We start from the raw sequence: 23044 nt of genomic DNA, 5'->3' as shown, positions 1-23044 counted from the left end.
AATAAGGGGCGTTATTCGCATCAAGGCACAAAAAATGCCGTGAATTAGAGGGTGGGTAATAGGCTGTGGACAGACAGCTTGACAAAGCTTAGAACAAAGCTTAGCGCTATAAGGACAGCCCTGACTTTGTGCTAAGCGCGTGCTTGACGGGAGCATTCACCAATTTTATATCGCATTGCCAGAACTGTTGCTCGCGCCAGATGATAAGTAGCTGATGACACGCCAACAGCACTGCATGTGAGAACCGCCTTCAAGGAGAGGCCCGGTGGCGCAACGGTAGCGCGTCTGACTCCAGATCAGAAGGTTGCGTGTTCAAATCACGTCCGGGTCACGGTTCATTTTTTACTCTAGTGATCTTCAAGATTGATGCATATTTTCGTTTCGTCTCAAACTCTTCCTCCTCCCCCACCCCAGTTCCTTCCCTTCTTTTTTTTTTTTTTTTTCTTGATGAAATAGGTGACGACATTTTTCGGATATTTAGAAAGGTCACAAGTTACATGTGTCTAACAATTGCTAATGACATACATCAGAAATGTTTTCTTACGACCAGTGCAAACGCACAAACCGCTGACGTGTTGGTGAAAGTGCTTGTGGAGGTATTTGTGACGAGGCATTGGCCGGCACCTGTTTCTGTTTTCCTCGATCTTTACCCTCAATACCGTGTCGCTAGATGGTTGTGCAAAGGGCGCTTAGAGAAATGGGGACGACTGGGAAGTCGGCGATGGCTCGGACTACTACTTTTTTTTTTTTTTTTTTTTTACTTTATAGAGGACAAGAGCGCAAAAGACACTAGCAAGTAGACGAACAGGACAGGACAGGACAAAGCGCAACTATCAACTGGCGTTTTTTAATGTGAAAGAGAAAAACTAATCTGGAGTTTTTTTGTGTGTGTTTTTTTTTGTGATAGAAAGGGAAGAGGGAAGGTTGATGCCAAAGCAAAGAAATTAAAGGAAGGAAACTATTTTCTATTTTTATGAAAAGCTATAAAGAAATGCAGGACTGAGAAAATGAGACTAGAGAAAGAAAATAAGAAAAAACAATAAGGAACAAAATTAGACAAAAAGAAAGAAGAAGTTTAAAGAAAAATATAAAAGAGAAATAAAAAAAAAATTGAAAAATTGTAGCGTTTTGAGAAAACAAATTGAGGTATTGGAGTTCCCTGTCAGATAAGGCTATACTCCGCGACAACTTTTCTTGGCAATGCAGTGGAAGGTACAGGTCCGCGTCCCCTCTCCCATTTTGAGTGTACGTAGGCTCTCCTCCTCCCCCATTTCCGGGGAGAGGAGGAGAGCCCGCGCACACTCAAAATGGGAGAGGGGACGCGGGCCTGTACCTTCCACTGCATTGCCAAGAGAAGTTGTCGCGGAGTATGGTACAGTGCGCTAATGCAAGCGTCCCCTTTGGCTTTGAGTCAGATAAGCAGCCTTATCTGACAAAGAATTTGGGCAAGAAATGCAAAAGTGGCATAAAGAAACTTTTTCGGTGACAAAGCACAGCGGAGAAACACCGCCACCGTATTGGATTATGCCCTCTATGAAAATTAATACCGAGATACCTGGAATGGGGGCAATCAAGGGCACAGCGATACCCGTTCGATTTCAACAAACCGAACGGGTTTCACGAATCAACTGTATACAAAGACCATGAATTTGTATATACTGATGGATCCACAACCAAAACATCATCTTCCTCTGCCATCGTAATTCCCCAGAACAATGTACTTGAGACCGCACGGCTATCCCATCGAACAGCATCTACAACAGCAGAACTACATGGTATTCTGTTGGCGATTACTTATATTTCAAAATCAACGAATATACAAAAATGGGTCATCCTAACCGACTCCGTTGCGGCTCTTAAAAGCCTAATGATATTTGGGAAATCATGCAGCAATAATACTCTCCAATTACAGGTGGGACAAGTCTACGCTAAAGCCGCTGACATAGGACATCACATAATACTGCAGTGGATTCCAGGTCACAGCAGCATCAGCGGAAATGAACAAGCTGACAGGGCTGCTAAAACCGGACACAAACTCGGAAAGCTTCAAAAAGTTCCATTCACCAAATACGACATAAAATGCTCCATAAAGAAAGTAATTAACAATATGATTATGCAGTCGTGGTCTTCATTAGTTCATCGAAATAGCAAATTACATTTAGTGTATCCAGAATTGACAACCGCAACTACCAGGTACCCTACCTAGAAAACTCGAAACTTTGTACCACAGGCTACGACTCGGGGTGGCTTACACTGGCAGCTATAATTTTCTTCTTGGCTGAAGTGATACTCCAACGTGCACCATATGCAACTGCAAGGACGATGTAGAGCATACATTGTCCGCATGCGCTAAGTACCAAACACAACGCGAATGCATGAAAAGAATACTTCACCAGCTGAACCCCAGACCATTCAATGGGAAAAAAAAAAAAATCCTAGGCCCATGGAAGAACAAGCGGCATCAACGCATCATCTTAAAAGCTCTGCAAAAGTATGTCGAAGACACCGGACTGATCGATCAACTTTGAGTGTGTGCGTGTGTGTGTTGTGTCTATGTGCGCGTGACTTACTCTTGTACTAGTCGTCTTTATTCCCCTCTACCCTTCCCCACGGAATAGCCAGCCAGAGAAAGCACGAACTCCGACTTACCTCTCCATGCTTCAATAAATATCCATCTATCTATCTATCTGACAAAGAACTTCAATACCTCCATTTGTTTTCTTAAAACGCTATAATTCTTCATTTTTTTTTATTTCTCTTTTAGATTTTTCTTTAAACTTTCTTTTTTTTTCTAATTTTGGTTCCTTATTGTTTTTTCTTATTTTCTTTCTCTAGTCTCATTTCCCCAGTCCTGTTTTTATTTATAGCTTTTCACCAAAAATATTTTTCTTCCTATTTTTTTTTTTTGCTTTACATCAATTTATTTTTTTCTTTTATATCACTAAAATATCTCCAGGTTCCGTTGTCCTTTCACATTAAAAAACGCCAGTTGTAGCGCTTTGTCCTGTCGTATCATGCTCTTCTACTTGCCCCTGTCTTTTGCGTTCTTGTTCTCTATAATTAGGGTGTGTACTTTCCGGTGTTTATTTGTGAGAAAAATCAGCGGATGTTTTTCGGTGTTTATTTATTTTCAAAACACCGGTGTATTTCGGTGGAACGTCTCACGACGACGCAAAAATCGGTGACTGTCGGTGAAAAAAAAAGCGATTGATCACAGACAAAGATTTCCAATGTTATTCACATAGTTCATACACTTCTCGAAGCAACTATTTCTCACACTGGGTTATTATAGTAGATGCAAGCATACTTTTATGCTTGCATCTACACGCAAGGAACGTGCTGCCGTCATGGCAGCACGTTCCTTGCGGTTCGCAACCCGCATTTATGAAAACGCACGCCCCTGTACGACACGGACGTTGGCAGTGTCTTCCAAAAACCACAGCAACCTCTAAATACATGGCTTGCACCGACATCACTTGGCCAGACACAATGAGGAAAAGGCACGTGAGCGCCTACCCTCCACTGCGTTAATTTGTCCACAAAAGGGGGCCATCGGAGACACTATGGGGGAAAGGCGTATGAGAGCTTAGCTTCCACTAGTTCACTAGACGCTTTTGCCCCCCAGAAAGGAGGGCGGACTGACGCCACCTGCAAGCCATGTATAAACACTGGAAGAATGCAAGATCCACAAGATAACACGTTTGACGAACCTCTACGGGGAAAGGGTTTCGCTAGGTCGGAAACTAGCAACGACCGGTGTTTTTCGGTTTTAACCAGGGCGAAAATATCCAACCACCGGTGGTTTTCGGTTTTAACCGATTTTATATTTTCGTTACCGACGGATGTTTATCGGTGTTTTTCGGTTAAAACCGGAAAATGCACACCTTATCTATAATGCATTACCAACTAGGCCAGCAGTTCATTCTGATACTTTTTTTACACGGACTTTCATACTGAGGCTGTTCTCCATCGGTATGGTGTATGATAGGTACCTTCTCTGAGCTCGCCCCTTTGTTCGCCCCACGGAATTTACACGAAGCTTGTTAACCGAAAGTTGTCGATTCAAACAAATCGATTGATGTGCAACGTGTACGCATAATTGAGACAGAGGGAACCTGAACTCCCATTGCTTCTGTATACCAGTTGGTTAGCGAGCTCACCGGCGTAAGCGAGCAGGGGTGGGGATTTGAGCAAAGGATTCCTGCGTTCTGCAGCGCAAGCTTTCGCTGTACGTGTTTTAAGTTAAAGTGCGCTAATGCAATATAGCGTGAAAACATTAACGAAAAAGAAACGAAGTACACACCTTCGGAGGTTTATGAAAACTCTAGCAAATCTTTTTTTAGGCTTTTTAGAATTTTTGTTTCCTTTCACACGTGTATTGTTGGTGCTCAACGTGAGCAAGCGCTGCAATGTTCACAAATCCACCGCTCAGCGTAAAATCTTCACAGCTGAGCTCGCGCGCCTCCGTAGCTTCAGAAATTGTGTAAAGCATGCGCCATATACGCACGAACGCTGAAAATGGCACCGGTCTGCAGCCCTTTTCTGAAATGGTTTTTACTCGGGGACAGCTTTGTGCGACATTTCAGAAGAAGTGAAGAGCACGCGTGTACTGCTTTGAGCGGCGTGCAAAGTGCGGAGCGCCAGTTCGTCTGCTTCTTTTACAGGGGGTTGTGGTGACGTCAGAACGCCCAGCTCTGATTGGCTCTGATCAAAAGATAGTCGGTATATCTCACGGCAGCATGCCGTGAGAACTCAAGGCATGCTGCCGTGAGATATACCGACTATCTTTCAAAATACTGATAAAATCAGTATTTATCAGTATTTATCAAAATACTGATAAAAATATCAGTATTTTTAAATACTGATTTAGGTGGAAGAGAGAAAGAAGTGAACAAAAGGTTGAGGTTTTTGAATATCCTGCCGATGCACGCTGATATGGTGGCAACAAAAGCATCCTTTATGACAATAACGAATAACTAACACCATTAACATCGAATTGCTAGTAAGAGATCATAATTGACTCGGGTACTAAATACAAGTTTTCGTAATTCCCATTAATATTTGCTGCCTGCAGTCTTAGACTCATATCTCTATTGAACGGATAAGTGTGAAACAAGGGTAGCACGTCTTGATAAACCCCTTTTTATATGCCCTCTTAGAAAGCCACAGCTCAGGCCTCTCTTCTGAAAGAGATAATCTTTCGCCTTTTACTAAAGATTACCGTGGGGAGGGGCCAATGAGCCTATAGGCCTATTTTTGGGAGGCCACTACCGTTTGGTAGAGGCCTAATGCTGAAATTGTAAAAATGAGAATTACATATGTTCCGTTGCAGGGGAAGACTGCCCGGGGAGGAAAAGGCAAGTAGGCGGAACGCTAAGGAAAGGAGAATGTTGCCCCCTTTCTTCTCCAGCGTTCTGACGGCTTCCTCCTCTTGCCTTACCCTCGCCTACCTTCTTGAGTTGTAACAGACAGGTCAAGAATGAAGTGAAAGATCCGCTCACCCCTTTCCACATCAGCGGAACGAACGGTGGAGAGGAGGTCGCCTTCTCTCCAGCGTTCGCTCTACTGAAGTGTAAAGAGGTGGGAGGAGCTTCTACTTCGTTCATGCTGTCAGTGTACGAAGTTCGTAAGACGCCGATGCGTCATCAACGGTAGAGAGCTGGCGCTGGAGGCAGGCCTGGAACTTTCCAGAATAGTAAATATTGATAGAAGATAGGACTGGAACAAGCATCCGTGACAATATAACAAAACTGACAGAAGAGAGTCTATCCTGACCACTAAAGAAGCTGCATTTCTTTAGTGACATTCTGTTCCAATAAATTCTCTCCTTCGGGGTTTGGCGACTGCCGTGGACGAACTAAACTGAAATGGATGTGGGACCACTTTTCTGGTAATGAGCCACTGCAGACTGTCGCCGGAAAGCGGCGGAACGGCTGAGCTGGGTAGGTAACACGCTCGATGAATTGTCCATACAGCTTGCAATTCACGTAACCATTGTTGATGAAACGTTTTTGTCGACGAAACGTGCGACAGACCAGCGGAATCAATACCAATAGTAACACCTGTACTCCGTGAAAGTGCACGTCTACGCCAGAAAAATTTAGGAAGCAGCACAGCATCACCTAAAGCACGACGCAGGGACTACCAGCCAGTGGCGTACCAGCGTGTTTTTGAGTGGGGAGCAAACCACGCCGCTTCGTTATAGAACTCAACGTTGAGACAACGTCTTCATAGAAAAAACGTGTCTATCACTTTGTTAATTGCTCCCATCCTGCATAACTGTGGACTTCTGCTTCTTTATTCTCTATTGGTGTCTCTAATATACAAATTCCGTATATATCTCCGTTTGTGTTCCCCGCAGGGCCCCCAGAGTAGAGCCGCAAATACTAAATTTAAAAGCTTGATCGTAGAATTCTTCTTTGGATTTTTTCTCAGCATCTGTCAGTTTTGCGGTGAACTTTTCTCCTGCGAGCTTCTTGGTGTTGCGCTGTTCTCCGGCGGAGAAAGGCTCACAGAAATCCGGCGGATGCGGAGAAGAGCTCACGAGACTTTTGATAGATGCGAAGCTCACCTTTACAAACCAATCTAACATTATTTGTTCGCAGCTCTGGATATTTTATCGAACTTTATTATATTAAAGGTATTTAATTGAACGTCATTTATTTGAGAACAATTTCATCGAAGCCGTTTCATAGAACGCCGTTTTATCGAACATTATGGTTTCTGGCCAGAGCATTTCTCGTTTTCGTAAACAGTGTTTTTTCTTTTCATCCAATGGATAAAGGTATTGTCACGAATGACATATGATGAGGCGGTGAATAACTGGAGAAAATAAACGTTTAATCGGGCGAACAATATAGAAGGATAGCGTCGCAGGCGTCGATGTCGTCGTCGAAACAGCAGAATCGAGATTGACTATGGCTTGCCACGCGGAGCCGCTTATCTACACGCGTCGGCTTCTGGAACAATCGGCGTAGAAGGTTCGGCGCGTAGAACATTCTAACCTTGAATAAGCAACAGGGTTTTAGAATTTACCAGAACGCGACATTACAGAACCAATAAAATAGAAGTGTGTCCGTTGCCAGGCATCAAAAGTCAGCTATATGCTTGGAAGGCAAGAACGGTAAACGATAGGCCATTGGCGCTTTGGGTACCTGGCCAGCTGCGCACGCGGCAATATTATGTTTTGTTTGTCTTTTGCTTCGTAGTAAAATATAACCTCTTTCGGTGATCTGGCCTAAGACGGACTTGATACTTTTTGGGAGGTCAGGAGTCGTCAAGTGCCGAGACGGAGATCCACATTGCTGCTGTTCGTAGCACTCAACTTTGAGGCAATGTCCTGTTTCCATGTAAAAGTTAAAAAAAAAAAAAAGAAACGCGTTTCCCACTTTTTTAGCTGTTCGCGCGTTCTGCAAAACTATAGATTCGTCTGCCTCTTCCCCATTTTTCTTAGAAAGTAAGCTATTCTTCTAGAACTGAAAAAGAACACTTAGTTTTACATGCAAAAAGCGCAGCATGAGCGGTGAGCAAAGTGCGGACGTGAGTTTTAAATATAAACACCGCAGTGCGAACAATGCCAAGAATATGAAATTTTAAATGTTGAATAAAATATTTTGTAAATTAGCTTTTCTCTGCATTTGTCGGTTCTGCGGTGAGCATTTCACCAGTGAGCTTCTCTCCGGTGAGCTATTCTCCGCCACCCGTTCTCCGGTGAGAATTTCTTTGCCGCCCAACAGTACCAGCCGACCAAGGGTTCATCGCAGCCAAGACAGTGCAATCGCGAACACCATAATAAAGGGTGTGCGGGTTCTTGTCTAATACATTCGCCTCTATGTCATAAAATACTGAATCAAGAGCGTGTTGGTTCGGGTCAAACAGAGAATCTTCAGCGCGAGCCTTTCACAACTTCCAAACAGCAACGTGTGACGCCTACTACCAAAAAAGTTTGTTCTGTTTCTAGCTTCACTAAAAATTTTTTTCGCAATGTTTGTTTTATTACGGTAGAAATCAGCCTGCACCAGTTGATATGCAAAGCGAATGTCGAAATTAAAACAAAATCGACGAACCGCATTTCACGACAAACCAATCGACGAACTGCTTCCGCATTTAAAATATGTAAACATTTTAAATGAATCTCTGCAGAATATCTGAAATCACCAGATCAAATCACCTCTCCTGCTTAGAACAGAAAGAAGTGGTACGACAGTATCGACCCTTTGACTCTTCGGTGGCTGTTGTCTGCCTGTATACTTGGTAACTTCAGGCCTCACGCAAGGACCGCTTGAAACGTGAAATCTTTCACCCCGAATTTTGTGACCCAAAAGGCCAACAAATACCGGAACATCCTCCCAATGACGACGCGCTGTGGTGATTGAAAACTAATGACTGACAACAACCACAAGATATCTTCGCCGCCGAACAAAAAAGGAAAAAAAAACAAAGAAACCTTAAAAATCGCATTCGTGCGGCACCAAAAAACGGCACTTTTCCTCAAGATCCCGACAGCCTACCCACCGACCTTGAAGATGCAAGTAGTCCGGGGCGCAATAAGACATTGCGCAATATCAAGGGCCCTTATTGCCGACACACTCATAGATGGCGCTAGCTGACAGTTGGATTTCTGGCATTTTGATGGGCCACAAACTTAATTAAATTTTTTCACAATGAGAATCTCTGAAAAAAAGATATTGTAAGAGATGTGACAGCTAGATGATGGACATAAAAGAAGAAGAAACCAGGCAGAGCAGGGATAGAAGAAGAAGAAACGGGGGAAATCATAGAAATGGCGGATCGAGTAAAGCACTATTTCGTAAGCTATCTCGCATTGTACTTGTAGAACGTTACAATTTGGCGCAGCCGACAGGATCCCATCATGTGGATCACCCTCACTATAAAAGATGACGCCGGAGAAGACCTCGTCTTCTCATCTTGCCAGCCTCAAGACGAGGAGGCATTTCCACTACCACCTCGTATCACTACTCGGGAGTTGATTCAACTCGTTTCTGACAAGACATGACTGGACGTCAGTGCCATCCTACAGAAAAGGACTGTCAAGGTCAACCTAAAGGTAGCAGATTTTCAGACCTTTATCATAGAGCCCATGGAGGAGGGCACGTTGAATCCTCAGGACGGCTTCCGCTTCCATGCCGGTCCTCAAGGCGGCTCTCAAACCGGAACCCAAGGCGAGTTCCAATCTAACTTTCAAAGCGATTTCCAATTGGGAACTCAAGGTGATTTACAGGCCTGTCCCCAAAGCAATAACCAGGCCTATCCCCAAAACAACTTTGTCGGTCTCGAAAGCCTTCAGCGTGCTGTTGTCACTAACCCTGAGGACCCAAATTACCTTGTCCACCAGATCCTCCTTGCACAACAACAACAAATAATGCAAAACCAACAACTGCTTCAAGCCATCGTCGGACTTTCACGAAGCCAGGAAGCTTCACGCTTTCGAATGGTAAAGCCGGACCCGTTTGATGGTCACACAACAAACTCCGAAGCTTGGTTGTCATTCTATGAATACGCTAGTGAGAAGAATGGCTGGCGTTCCGACGATGACAAAGTAAAAAATCTGCGACTTTTTCTCACCGGAATGGCGAAAAAGTGGTATGAGCTCCACTTAACGGACCATCTCAACGACCCCTGGGAACAGTGGAAAAGGAGTTTTCATTCGGCATTTCAAGAGAATCCCGTGGAGAAGTGGGATAAAGCTATATTCTACAAGTACATGGTAGGAAGTGTCATGGAATATTTCTATGAAAAACGACGATTGCTCCAGATGGCAGACTACTCCCTATCAGACACATCCGTAGTCCCGCTGGTTATTCACGGACTACCGGACTACCGAAAGAGCTGCAAAAACAGGTCCAAGTGAAAGCGCCCAAACCTGTGGAGGGCCTTCTGGACTGTTTTCAACATCTCTGCTTAGATGCGTGGCCCCGAGCAGCGCAGAAGCCTACTGAAGCAACCCTTCAGTCGCACAGATATGGAAGTCTTGGACAAAAGCCTTCGCATTGGAATCCACAAGCTGTGGCACAGAAGCAGTCAGCGACTCACCTAGCAACATTTGAGGACCGTGAAATGGCTGAAGTCCAGACAACTACAAAAAATTGATAAAGGAGGGTGTACAGTCCCACCCCTCGACAACAATGGAGACTGTCTTTTTGTCCCAATCAACACTCTTGTATATAAATGTAAATGGGAATGGAAGAACTTTAAAAGCTCTCGTCGACAGCGGAGCGTCTGTGACTATAGTTAACCAAGAGGTTGTCGATCGTGAAATAACTTTTGAGGGTCGTACAATTGAGGTTCAAGGCTACGACGGAAGAAAGAAAATACACTCCAAATGAATTCACCTGACCATTCAATACGAATCCCAACAAGTCCAGACCGAAGCTCTAGTAATTAATGGATTAAATTATGACTTGCTACTGTCTCGGCCGGATATGAAGAGAATGCACATCAACATATACTGGGATAAAACGGTCCAAGTATCTGACACAAACCTTGCCAGTGCAAAGAAAAAGGTAGAATATGTAAAATCGGTTGATGATATACTCATCAACTACCCAGAAATAATACCTGTGGGCAAATACCCACCCGCAACCACTTGTTTCGAAGAACCATTCGAGTTGACGGATACCACCATTGTCAGACGGAAGCCATACAACATGTCTTTAGAAAAGAAACGTTGGCTAAAGAGGGAACTAGAAGACATGCTGGATGCCGAAATCATTCGACCATCTGTCTCTTCTTTTGCATCACCAATGACCATCGTGCCGAAAGAAGATGGATCACTACGGCTATGCACCGATTATCGCATGATTAACCGTCAAACCGAACTTTTTCCTTTTCCAATGCCCAGAATTGACAACATCATCGATGAGACAGGAGGATGCACAGTATTTTCTAGGATTGACCTGTGTAAAGGATTTTTACAAGTTCCTTTAAGGGAAGAGTACAAGAAATATACTGCATTCGTAACACCATTTGCTGTATACGAGTACAACATACTTCCCTTTGGCTGGAAGAATTCACCAGCCTGGTTCCAAAAGATGATGAACGAACTACTAAGCCCATTTCTAGGAAAGTTCTGTAACGTCTGTATCGACGACATAATTGTATATTCAAAGAGTCAAGAAGATCACGGTCGACATCTGGCATCCGTGCTGGAAGCTTTGAAAGGGGCACATCTTAAGATCAATGTAAAAAAGAGTGAATTCTTCCAAGGAAAGGTTGTATTTCTTGGGCGGAACTTTGACGGAAGGTCTAAAACTACCAAACAAGAATCCGTTGCTCGGATCTCCAGCCTCCGAAAGCCCTTTGACGTCCATTAGCTTAGAGTGCTTCTTGGGCTTGCCGGACATTTCAGGCCTTTCATCCGGGATTTTGCAAAGAAGACAAGGTGCCTCACGCGACTAACGCAGCATGATGTACCATTCGAATGGTCCAACGAGTGTGAAGAATCGTACCAGCATCTAGTGCAAGCGATTTCTCTTGATCCTGTATTGATTTTACCCGATTTTGACCTGCCTTTTGAACTGAACACGGATGCATCCCACTATGGTACAGGTGCTGTTCTGTATCAACGTAATCCGACCAAGCCAACATCTCAACAGCTCTCTGTCATAGGGTATCACTCATATACGTTTTCTAAGCCTGAAGTAAATTACACAACAACAGAAAAAGAAGCCCTAGCTGTTCTTAAGGCCGTGCGATACTTTCGCTCGTACCTCGAGGGCCACAAGTTCAAACTCTTCACGGATCACCAGGCATTAACGTTCCTCCTATGCATGACTGAACCGAAAGGAAAAACAGCTAGGTGGATAAACGAACTCCAACAATTCGAGTTTGAAGTATTTCATTGGCCAGAAGTTCACCTTAAAGATGCAGATGCATTGTCTCGTCTGTCGATTTCCGAGATGAGGCATGATACGGAGGAGGTCTTCTACACTCGACTGTGGGAGGGAACCGAAGATCTAACTTTCAGCGATGGCAAGTTTCAAGTTCCAGTCACGGCTGTGAGTTCCATTCTCAGGCTATACCATGATAGTCCAAAATCAAGCGGCCATGATGGATTTTGGAAGACGTATAGTAAACTGGCTCACCGATTCTGCTGGCCTGGAATGAAGCAAGATATCTACCAGTATGTGCGTTCGTGTCACGAATGCCAGATGAACAAAGCCAAGCAGAAGCAACGATTCAATGAGATGACTTTGCCAATTCACTCGGATGTCCCATTCGAAGTAGTTCATCTGGACTTCGCCGAATTAAGAAAGAAGGGTGATGGAGTGGCTAGAACCCAAGCTTTTCTTATAGCCATAGACGAGTGTACGCGCATCGCTGCCTCAAGAGCAGGAAAAGAAGACGCAAACAGCGTCATTTCAATGCTAGAAAGGGACATGTTTAAGAACACCAAGGTGATTGTTTCAGACAATGGTCCTGCGTTCCGGAGTAAAAAAATGGAGCAATGGGCAAGATCCAGGGGAATCGAACTGCGCTTTGCTGCCCCATATCACCCGGAAGCGAATGGCCTCGCAGAACGACTGATTCGAGACTTGAAGCAGTACTTGTTTATGTACCCGAACTTCGTCGGCGGTTGGAAGTGTGCCCTTGAGGCAGCAGTGACCCATCATAACCGCTCACATACTACAGCCCTAGGCTGTAGTCCCAACTACGCAGCCTTCGGAATTGCACCTTACTTGCCGGCAGATGTACAACTTGGCATCAAAGATGATCTAGTGCTGACAGAAGAAAAGAAGACATATAAACAACAAGAGCTCTATACGAAAAGAATGAAGAAAAACTTTGACAAAAGATTTCGTTCAGTCCCTAACATTCAAGTGGGCGACTTTGTCATTGTTAGGAAAGGCATTCATGGAACACACACAAAGTATTTCGGGCCCTACCAAGTGACGAAAACAGCTACCACGCAAGGTATACTAAAAGTCATATGGTATACCACTTCAACAAATGTCACTGAATGCGCCACCATCGGAAATGTGTTTCCATATCCCAGGAGGAATGAGTAAAAAAGGTTGGTATAATGTGACAGCTAGATGATGGACATAGAAGAAGAAGAAACCAGGCAGAGCAGGGATAGAAGAAAAAGAAACGGGGGAAATCATAGAAATGGCGGATCGAGTAAAGCACTATTTCGTAAGCTATCTCGCATTGTACTTGTAGAACGTTACAAGAGATATATTCAAAAAGTCTTGGTCTTCAATATTGTGGCGCCTGAATTTGTATTTAGGCCCTAGTTGGTTTATTTTAAATGTTCATGAAGAACGGAAGGAAAAAAGGACTTTTTCAAGCAAGTTTAAGCTCCCGTAAAAAAAGCTTCAAGCACGTTTAAGCTCCCGTAAAAGTAAAAAAAAAAAAAGCTCCCGTAAAACATTTAGATCTGGAATTGTGGCGCCACAATATTACTCAGTTTTTTACGATCTCCTAATAAAACAATTTCCAATTCAATCCGCTCGGTCGTTGCTGAGCAAAAATATCACAAAGTTGCCATTGGAATTGCATAGGGCTTGGAAGCTACGATATCCTCTTAAATGAGGTAGGAGAGCCCAGCTGAACTTGTGGCAGTTCTGCCACGGAGACAACAAAGAGGTCCGCAAGCGCGAGCTCTGAGCTCGGGACACGCGCAGCGGATGTTTCACAAAAGACCAACGGAACGACTCGACGGCGGCATCGGGCGATGCGAACTACAGTCTCATTCCACTTGTAAATACTTGTAAATATATTTACGTGTGACACCTTACTTCTGGTCTCCACATAATTGGTGACCCGGACGTGATTACCCCAGCGATGGAAACGGAGACATCAGCAGCTGCCGCCCCTGTCATCGGAACAACAGTGGTTCTGTCTGCCAAAGTTCTGGGCGCAGGATCCGTCCTTTTGGTTTGTGCAAGTTGAAAACAAGTTTAGATTGCACAGAATCACCTCGCCGGTTCGACAATACGAGCAGCTCGTCGACGCTCTTCCTCCTAAAGCCGCTACCGAGGTGAGGGACACCTTACTCGCCCCCCTTGGTGAAAATTCATACGACATCCTCAAGGACGCACTGGTCAACCGGCTCGTCGCCTCGGAACAGCGCCGCCTGCAACAACTCCTGAGCGCAGAAGAGATTGGTGACAGGCGCCCGATGCAGTTCTTACGTCCCCTCCAACATCTGCTAGGTGACAAAGCTTCGTCCCTCGACGCCGCCTTGCTGCGGGAATTATTTCTGCAACGTCTCCTGACAACCGTCCGAAATGGACTAACAGCGGAGCACCACCTCACGATGGCAGAACTGGTTGAGTTAGCCGACCGGATGATGGAAGTTGAGGGACCAACAATTAACGCCGCACAAACAGCACCCGGTGTAACATCGGAACTCACCCAACTTCGTAAGGACTTGCAGATGCTGACTATCGAGGTATCCAACCTTCGCCTGAAAACTCGTCAACAACCCGGTTTGTCACGGCGTAATTCGCGAGAACGCTCGTAACAATGGTTTTCTCCCTCCATCCCTCGTAGGACGTCACCATCCCCACGGTCGAATCGGACTCTCTGCCGTTTCCATCAACAGCTGGGATCCCAAGCCCTCCACTGTCGTGCTCCCTATTCCTGGGACCAGGAAAACCGGACGGTCGGTCGCTAGCGGCGACAAGTGGCCAGACCCGACCCATCAGCCGCCTTTTCCATGTCAGCGACCGGATCACTGGTACACAATTTTTGGTCGATACAGGCGCTGAAGTAAGCATCATCCCGGCTACCACCTTCGAGCGCAGAAATCGTGCCCGAACAGCTTCACTGCAAGCGGTCAACACTTCCCTCATGGCCGCATATGGACAAAAATCACTGACTCAGGATCTCGGTCTGAGGCGTCGTTTCCAATGGTTATTCTGGGTGGTAAACATGGGGTACGCGATCATCGGTGCCGATTTCCTACGCAACTTTAACCTCCTGGTTGACATAGCAAACAAGCGGCTCATTGATGCGACTACCTACATGTACGTGTCGGGTGTCCTATCACAAGCTCCAGCGCTCAGCCTCACCTTGGTGAAGCCTCCACCCCTAGTAAAAAAAAAATCGTTTGTATGAGAAATTTCTGGTGTCCAATAAACACATATGAATCATACAAGATATGTAAGAGCATATAAGAACATATAAGGAACCACATAAGAATTATATGGGAACTATGTAAGAATTATATAAGATATATAAGAACCCCATAAGAAACTTATAAGAAGCTTCCCACTCGTTTCTTATATGGTGCTTGTATGTTCTCATATGTCTTATATAGTTCTCATACAGTTCTTATATGGTTCTTATACGGTTCTTGTATATTCTTATATATGATTCATATGTGTTTATTGGATACAGAAATTTCTCATACAAATGAGAATTTTCAATAGGGACCTGGTGACTTCGCCCACCTCCTTGACAAATACCCTGACTTGACAGAGCCAAGAAACATCGATAAAGTGCAAAAGCATGATGTTACTCATCATATCCTCACGACCGGACCGCCAGTTCATTGCCGACCACGTCGCCTTAGACCGGAAAAACTGCTCATGGCTCGTGAGGAATTCGAGCACATGATTCAACTTGGAATTTTGAGTTCGTCTTCAAGTCCTTGGTCTTCCGCCCTCCATATGGTGCCCAAGAAGACCGGCGACTGGCGCCCGTGTGGTGACTACCGCCCTCTTAACGCGGCAAAGGTGCCAGATCGTTACCCCTTCTCTAATGTCCAGGACTGCACAGAATTTCTGAACGGCAGGACCAGCTACTCGAAAATTTATCTCGTAAATGCACACTACCAGATTCATGTGGAGCCTGCCGACGTGCCCAAGACGGCAATCACGACTCCGTTTGGCCTATTTGAATTTGTCACGATGCCGTTTGGGCTTCGTAATGCAACCCAAACGATTCAACGATTCATTGATCAGGTCGTTCGCGGCTTACCATTCTGCTTCGCAGACCTCGACGATCTTCTCGTCACGAGCATGAACTCACAAGACCACAAGAACCACCTCATCAAGCTCTCCAAACGCCCGCAAAAAATGGCATCGTGATCAACATTGACAAGTGCCAGTTTGGAGTGCCAGAGCTTGCCTTCCTTGGTCATCACGTCGACTCGCACGGTATCCGACTGCTACAGGACAAGGTCAAGGTCATCCTTGATTGCCCTTGCCCTACAACAAAGCGTGCTCTCCCACGGTTCTGGACTTACTAATTTTTACAGGCGTTTGCTACCACATTGTGCCACCCTTCTACATTCGTTAGAGTCACTGCTGAGTACAACCAAAGGAGAAAAATCGCCCCTCACATGGACTCCGGAAGCGACATCTCCTTCGAAAAAGTAAAGAAAGATCTAGCCAGTGCTACACTTCTGGCGCACCCTTTTTCAGATGCATCAACGTGCTTCATGGCCGACGACTTGAACGTCGCAGTAGGTGGTGTCTTGCAACAGAAGGTCAACGATATTTGGACACCCCATATCATTCTTTTCGCGAAAACTTTAAGACGCCGAGCAGAGATACAGTACCTTTGGAGAGAGCTGCTCGCGGCATACTTAGCTGTTAAGCACTTCAGACAATTTCTTGAAGGCTACGCGCTCTTCATTGCCACTGACCAGAAGCCGCTGGTTTACGCAATGAAGTCGTCGAACCAGAACCATTTACCAAGAGAGCTACAACATCTTTCCTTCATCGCGGAATTTATTTGCGACATCCGTCATGTAAAGGGAAAAGACAACACTGTCGCAGACAACTTGTCTCGCTTGGACCTCAATGCGGTCAACACGGAGAAGGAGCACTTCACCAACGTCAAACCCCCCGCGGCTCAAGCAGAAGATGACGAACTTTATTCCATGAGGCTGACTGACATATAACTCGCGCTGAGGGAAGTCAATTTTCCCGACAATGACACATTGATGACACTTCAACAGGCAAACCCCGCCCGTACGTGCCACGTCATCTACGCCACACGGTATATACATTTCTTCACTCTCTTTGTCACCCTGGCATGCCAGCAAATCAGGATTTAGTTACATCCCGTTTCGTATGACCGCCGGTGTGCGCGAGCACACGCAACGAGAATGGTTTGGCCACGATTGGCCAAACCATGGGCATATGAGCATTGTCAGATTGTCAGCTTTGACGGTGTTACTTTCGGATTGCGATAGCTCCTAGCTTCCACTGTGCTTTTTAAACACAACATCGAACTCGTCGTCGCACCTGATCGTAAGTAGCCAGCATAACTGGTGACGTCACGGCGAGGCAAATCCCAGTCGTGACGTCACGAATGAAAACCATAAGAGGGCGCCACCGAAGCATCTCGGCCGAACTTGAGTCTTCTTGCCTTTTGAGTTTGATGACGCCCTCAAGACTCACGGTTGTCACAGGACCGCTCTTCCTGGTTCAAGCAACGACAAGCAGTGCGTCGTTTCGACACATGTAGACGATGAAACCGAGTATATACCTTTCCAAAGAAACGGTTTTTGACAGGCGCCATTTTCAGCATTCGTGCGCATGGTGTGCACATGGTTTGGTGGCTTTGCGAAGAGACAAGCATACGTGTGCTGGGCTGTTGCGGATTTAAAAACGTTAAAACGCTAAATAGACTGAGCTCTCACACTGCTGGGATATGCCACAGCACATGCTCTTTGAAAACGCGAAATGTTCCAGAAAGTGACTGAGATGTCAGGCGAGTGATACAAGCCAGCGAAGCCAAACCAGCAGTGACAGCTAATTTTTGGGGGAAAAAATTTGCTGGATTTTTGGGGGACGGCATGCTCGGCGTTTTGTAGTGCAAAAAGAAAAAAAAAACAACAGCGTTGTGCGATTGTTCGAGAGGTGCCCCGGGTGAGCGCTGCACCACCATTCGCTTCCAAGGGCAGAATGATGCAGCGGCATTGTGAATTGGAGCGTTGAACGCTACACTCTTGCAAGACAAACACAATCGCATCGGGTGGCCTTACTTAGAGCGTGTGACCTTTCGTTCTGACCTGGGGGCTCGCGGCGCACGAGATCACTTGGCATGTATTTGAAATATGGCGCTTATGCATATCTGTAGCGTCGAAACAGTAGAACGTGTTAATTCATAAGTAAAAAAGTAACCCAAAACTAACGTGCATTACTTTGTATAAGCAAAAGTATAGGTAAAGCGTTCCCTTTCTTTCTTTCTTTCTTTTTTTTTTTGGGGGGGGGGGGGGTTAACGTAGGACGGTTAACGTGTTTCTCTTATATGTAAGTAACGAGCAACGCATTTCGTTACTTTTTTTTTTGGTAACGCCTACAACACTGCACTCTTCTAGAGATGCCAGGTTCAGTACGTCTGTAACTTTTTTCTATTACTATTATTAAGGAACTTTACTTTCCATTTTGATACATAAATGGAGGAAACGAAGGAAAAAAGCTGTAAAAACAGCTTGATGGAGCTCGTTTCTCCTTTGTAATGGCATATACAGAAGTCAAAACAAAGCCTTAACGTGATTAATACAGTATTGATTATACGACTGCATCTCATACACGTACAACTGAATCAAATGGAGACCGGGCGAGTCTGCATACGTCTGTCGGCGCCCCGATGGCGTAATCGTTCGGTGACTTCCAGGATGCGCCATAGCATGCGCAAAACTACGCGCAAAACGTACGTGAACTGCGACCAATACGGGAGCCTATGCCCTGGCAATAAAAGGCTACCGACACAAGGGGGCTTTTCATTGAGGCTGGCCATGGGCAGCCGCACGTCGAGTCATTCAGTGGTCCACTAATTGCCTCGTGCATCTAACATTGAAAGCAGTTCCTTGGTTTGGAAACCCTGGCTCCGCATCGTTCGTCTGTGGTTGGGCACGCAGAAAGGCAGCTTCCCTACATTTCGTAACGTAGTTTCGTTCGACTACCGACCCCCTGTACTTAGTACTCGTCTTCTACACGTAGGTTGGTCTGTCTTCTAGAAATAGGTCGGTTTGTTGTGGTGAGAACGTCGACCCTTTTAGGAGGACTCACACAAAGATGAGGCCGCCTTCCAGTATGGCGACCTCTTGCAGATCCATGCCCATAATGAACCCGGCGAGGGCAATGTGTCCCTTGATGCCCCTTGTGATTCCTGGTTCGGACATGCTGGCCACCGCTGCCCTCATGCTGATCGCCGAGAGGTCCCACAAGTCCAGCTCCGCCTGCAGTCATCCAGGAGTACACAGGGACGTGGACTCAAATACATCTTTGACAATGTAGAGTTTCATATATCCCGGCTAATGACGGCGTAATAACGCTTATTTATGTATTTATTTATTTACTTACTTATTTATTTTTATTTACAGTCACCCTCAAGGCCCCGAGGGACATTACAGAGAAGAGTGGTTGGTTAGTACAATTATAAATTTAGCGCTATCGGTGATGGTGACGATGTCATTGGGAAGGCCATTCCAGTCCATAGTAGCTTCTGGTGGGAGGGAATATTGATTGGCTGTTGAATTGGCCTTGGGGTGAGCAATCTTGCATGAATGATCAAGTATTGCAGAGATATAGCTGGGTTGGCTGAATAGAGACTGTCGTCATGGTTCCGAATAGTAGTGATGGCCTGTAGCTGAGCCGGTTGGTTATCCATGCTTACTGATTAACCTTAATAAATTCTTACTGATTAACCTAAATTAATAACTGATTAACTGAAAAGAAACCAGCAGTTTGTTTCTTTCTCTCTTTGTTGCTTTTCATTACGTTCAGCTGGTAATCAGTAAGCATTCCGAATAGTAAATTTGCAAGCAAGAAACGCACGCTTGTCCCCAAAAATTTGCATCGGTTACGTTCATTCACAAAACGCTATTTTATTGCCGATTGGAGAAGTTAAGATTTAAAGTTTACAACAGGGGTGATTTTTTTTATTTTTTATGTTCGGGGTAAAATGTTTTGGGCGGCCATAGCTTTCAGCCTGTTGACGACGAGCTTCCAAAACGTATTTACAAGGTGCGTTCCTTACACACCATCTAGCTTGTCATTCTTGACAGATGATGAGTTTGAGCTCCTAGCTAGTGCCGAGAAAGTGAGGGAGAGAAGGAGACAAGAGGGGACGTCAGAACGCCGAGCTCTGATTGGAGCGATTAGTGGGTAGACCTAAAGCTAGCTGCCTTCGTCTCCACTACACCCGTCGAACGCGTTCCAATGCGAGAGCCAAACGCCCGACGCCGGGTTCTGCGTTGGAACGCATTCGACGAGTGCAGTGGAGACGAAGGGAGCTAGCTTTAGATCTACCCACTAATCGCTCCAATCAGAGCTCGGCGTTCTGACGTCCTCACGCTCGCTCGCCTCTTCCTCTCCCTCACATTCTCGGCGCACACGATGTGAACAGCGCGCTAAATTATTGCATCCGGAGAGTACAATTTATGACTGAGAGTGCTTTTTATTACTCCGGGTCACGAATCTTTACAGACATAAATCTTTCGTTAGGGTAATTTTAGCACTGGGGGGATGAGTTGGTGATCATGGCGGCCTCAGCCACTATAAAAGACGCGAAATGGGTTAGTTAATTATTTACCAAAAAATGTTTCAAGTATTTTCTATTCTTGTTTTGAGTGGTTCGTGTACTTGGAAAATTTACGCCTAACATTAATACGGTAGTTCCTTGGCTTCGCCGTACCGTGAAATGCTTATTAAAAAACTGAGCGGGCGCTACGGGTCGAATGACGCAACCCTCGTACATGGCATCAAACGGAAACTAAACTGGTAAAAAGCGCTCGTGATGTCGATCTTTCTGCCCTCCGCTGGCCCTGAAAGCGAAGTTGACTGCGATAGCGCCGCTCTTTGCCAGGTTAGTTTCGGTTTGAAACAGCATACAAAGGTGATATTCCTCGCCAGCTACGAATTTGTAATCAAATTTCCACGGCACTGCAAGACCATACTTAGATCGAGCGTTTATTTTGCAAATATATTACGCCTCCCTCCCCCTCCCCCCCCCAAAAAAAAAACTCAGTAAGTTAGTATATTTATTGGTTAATCAGCTAACTAATTAACGAATTCCGCCTTTTCTTTTCTAGTGGCCGCCATGACCTATAAATTTGCCCAAGGACTAATAAAACCATAAAGCAACCGCCCTTTACATTAAATTCTGAACCAACCAAAAAAAAAAATTAAACGAAGACATTAAAGACTGCTTACGTGCAGTAAAGTGGTAATTTGACTTAGATGGTACATCACTAATATTAAACAGTGCAGCAAACGTCGGAGGAAGAGAAAAGAACAGCTCTTTCGTTCTACTGTCCTTCTCTCTTCCTCCGATGTTTTGTGCGCTGTTTAATCTTAGCTTACGTGTAGGAATGCGAAAGCATTTCTACACGCTGCGAGCCACGTCTGTCTTTTTCGCAAGGCGCTTCGGCAGTGACATCACGCTCCCCCGCTGCGCATGCGCGGCGCCCCCGCCGGCTCCACGGCTTCAGCGACGATGCATCTGCGTGGCGGAGCTTTTTGTGTTTTATTTTTTAGGCGCGCCCGCTTTAACCTTGAGCGGCGCGTGCTAGATGACGTATATTTATGGCCATCTTTCGGGCACAACGTCGACGCCTTTCCGCGTAATGGAACAAGTAAGGCGTTCGTTCTAAAAACTCCCCCTAAAAACTCCCCTTAAAATGCACCGCGGGGAACGCTACCAGCTCAACAAATCCAGCACTGAGAGTGCGACACGTGACTTTCTTCTACGGGCGTCATTGGATCCTACATCGGAAGCTTTCGTAGCAGGGCTTCTTCAACGCTGAATTGGCTCCCTTGCCTGTCATCGTTATGAGCAGACTATATGACAGGTGGAGAACGTTACACATTGCTCCTTGTTCACCAGCCTGTAGGCCAACTCAACTCAGTGACGTCACAACACTGCGGTGGCGCTGCTGTCGGTACTGCGCATGCGCAGAAGATTTACTTCGCCCGAATTCGGTTTCTGGGCAAGCGCAGTGCCCCCCCCCCCCCCCCCCCCCCCCCTGGTGTAGGCATAGCGTGCATCTCTCGAAACACCGTGTTGATGTATACTCAGTTTCGCATCAAGTCTGATCGCAACCAACGCTGTTATCTGAAGCAGCCAATTAATCCAGCGGCGCCAAAGGTACATCGTCACGGCGCTCGTCGTCGTCTTTCTGCGCTTGCTATCACAAACCAATCACGAAGAGAGAAAAACAAAAGGCAGAAGATCACGGCATTCACTATGCGCGATTGACTTAGCGGTAGAACTTAATCTGGAACGACATTTTATATTATTAGGGGCGAAGTTCCTCAGGGTCTAGCCTTGTCCGTCCGGCGTCCGTGCTCACATCGATTGCCATCCCATCTGTCTTCTTAAAAAAAGAAGAAAAAAAATGTTTCCGCACTCGACAGGATTCGAACCTGTGTGGGGAGACCCCGATGGATTTCTAGTCCATCGCCTTAACCTCTCGGCCACGACTGCGGGACGAGTAGGGGGCTCTGAGAGTGTTAGTAACTCAAGAGCTGGGGATGTCGTGGAATAACCGTTGCATGTAGCCGCTCAACGTCTATACAGGAGAGGGCGCTGCGGTCAAATGCTCAAATGCGTATATAACCACGTTCCATACCACACAGTGTCATCAGCACCACCAGAGCTTCGCCCCAATCAACATCATTCACCACGTGGAGATGCCGTCATTTTTTTATTGAGTAGTATACACTGGGAGGCTTAGAGGCATTGCAGAGCGGGATTGGATTATAACGTGACAAAATAATAAACAAAAACGAGGAAATTTATCAAACAGGTCCAGTCCGGTCACTGCATCTTTAAGATTAACAATAAGATTAAAACTGCTGCAATCGACGTGAACCGTTGCGATTCCAATCAATAAAAGTACCGGGCGTGAATGATCTAGAGTAGACATTAGAGTGACACTGAAATCCCAACTTTACGCGGGTTATATCTGCGTGATTGTACAAGTTTACATTTCAAAACAAAAATGTGAAAAAATATTTTTACTACAATACAAGCGATAAATGTTTCGGCGTTAACGGAGTTTAGGCAATAATAATATTTTTTTTTTGTATATGTTACGCTCGATGAACAACAGGTA

General features: G+C 45.5%; 1 non-coding gene and 1 pseudogene across 1 annotated transcript; both read left to right on the top strand.

Annotated features, from left to right (window-relative positions):
* Positions 1-259: 259 nt before the first annotated feature.
* Trnaw-cca lies at positions 260-331 on the top strand. The gene has a single exon. It is a non-coding gene; the product is annotated as a tRNA-Trp (tRNA).
* Positions 332-5166: 4835 nt separating this feature from the next.
* LOC120849042 lies at positions 5167-5281 on the top strand (annotated as a pseudogene).
* The last annotated feature ends 17763 nt before the right edge of the window (positions 5282-23044 follow it).

The sequence above is a fragment of the Ixodes scapularis genome, unplaced genomic scaffold (assembly GCF_016920785.2).
Source record: "Ixodes scapularis isolate PalLabHiFi unplaced genomic scaffold, ASM1692078v2 PGA_scaffold47__10_contigs__length_4178495, whole genome shotgun sequence".
NCBI classification, from domain to species: Eukaryota; Metazoa; Arthropoda; class Arachnida; order Ixodida; family Ixodidae; genus Ixodes; species Ixodes scapularis.
Note: the sequence above shows the minus strand (reverse complement) of the source record. Positions and strands in the feature narration are given on the sequence as shown.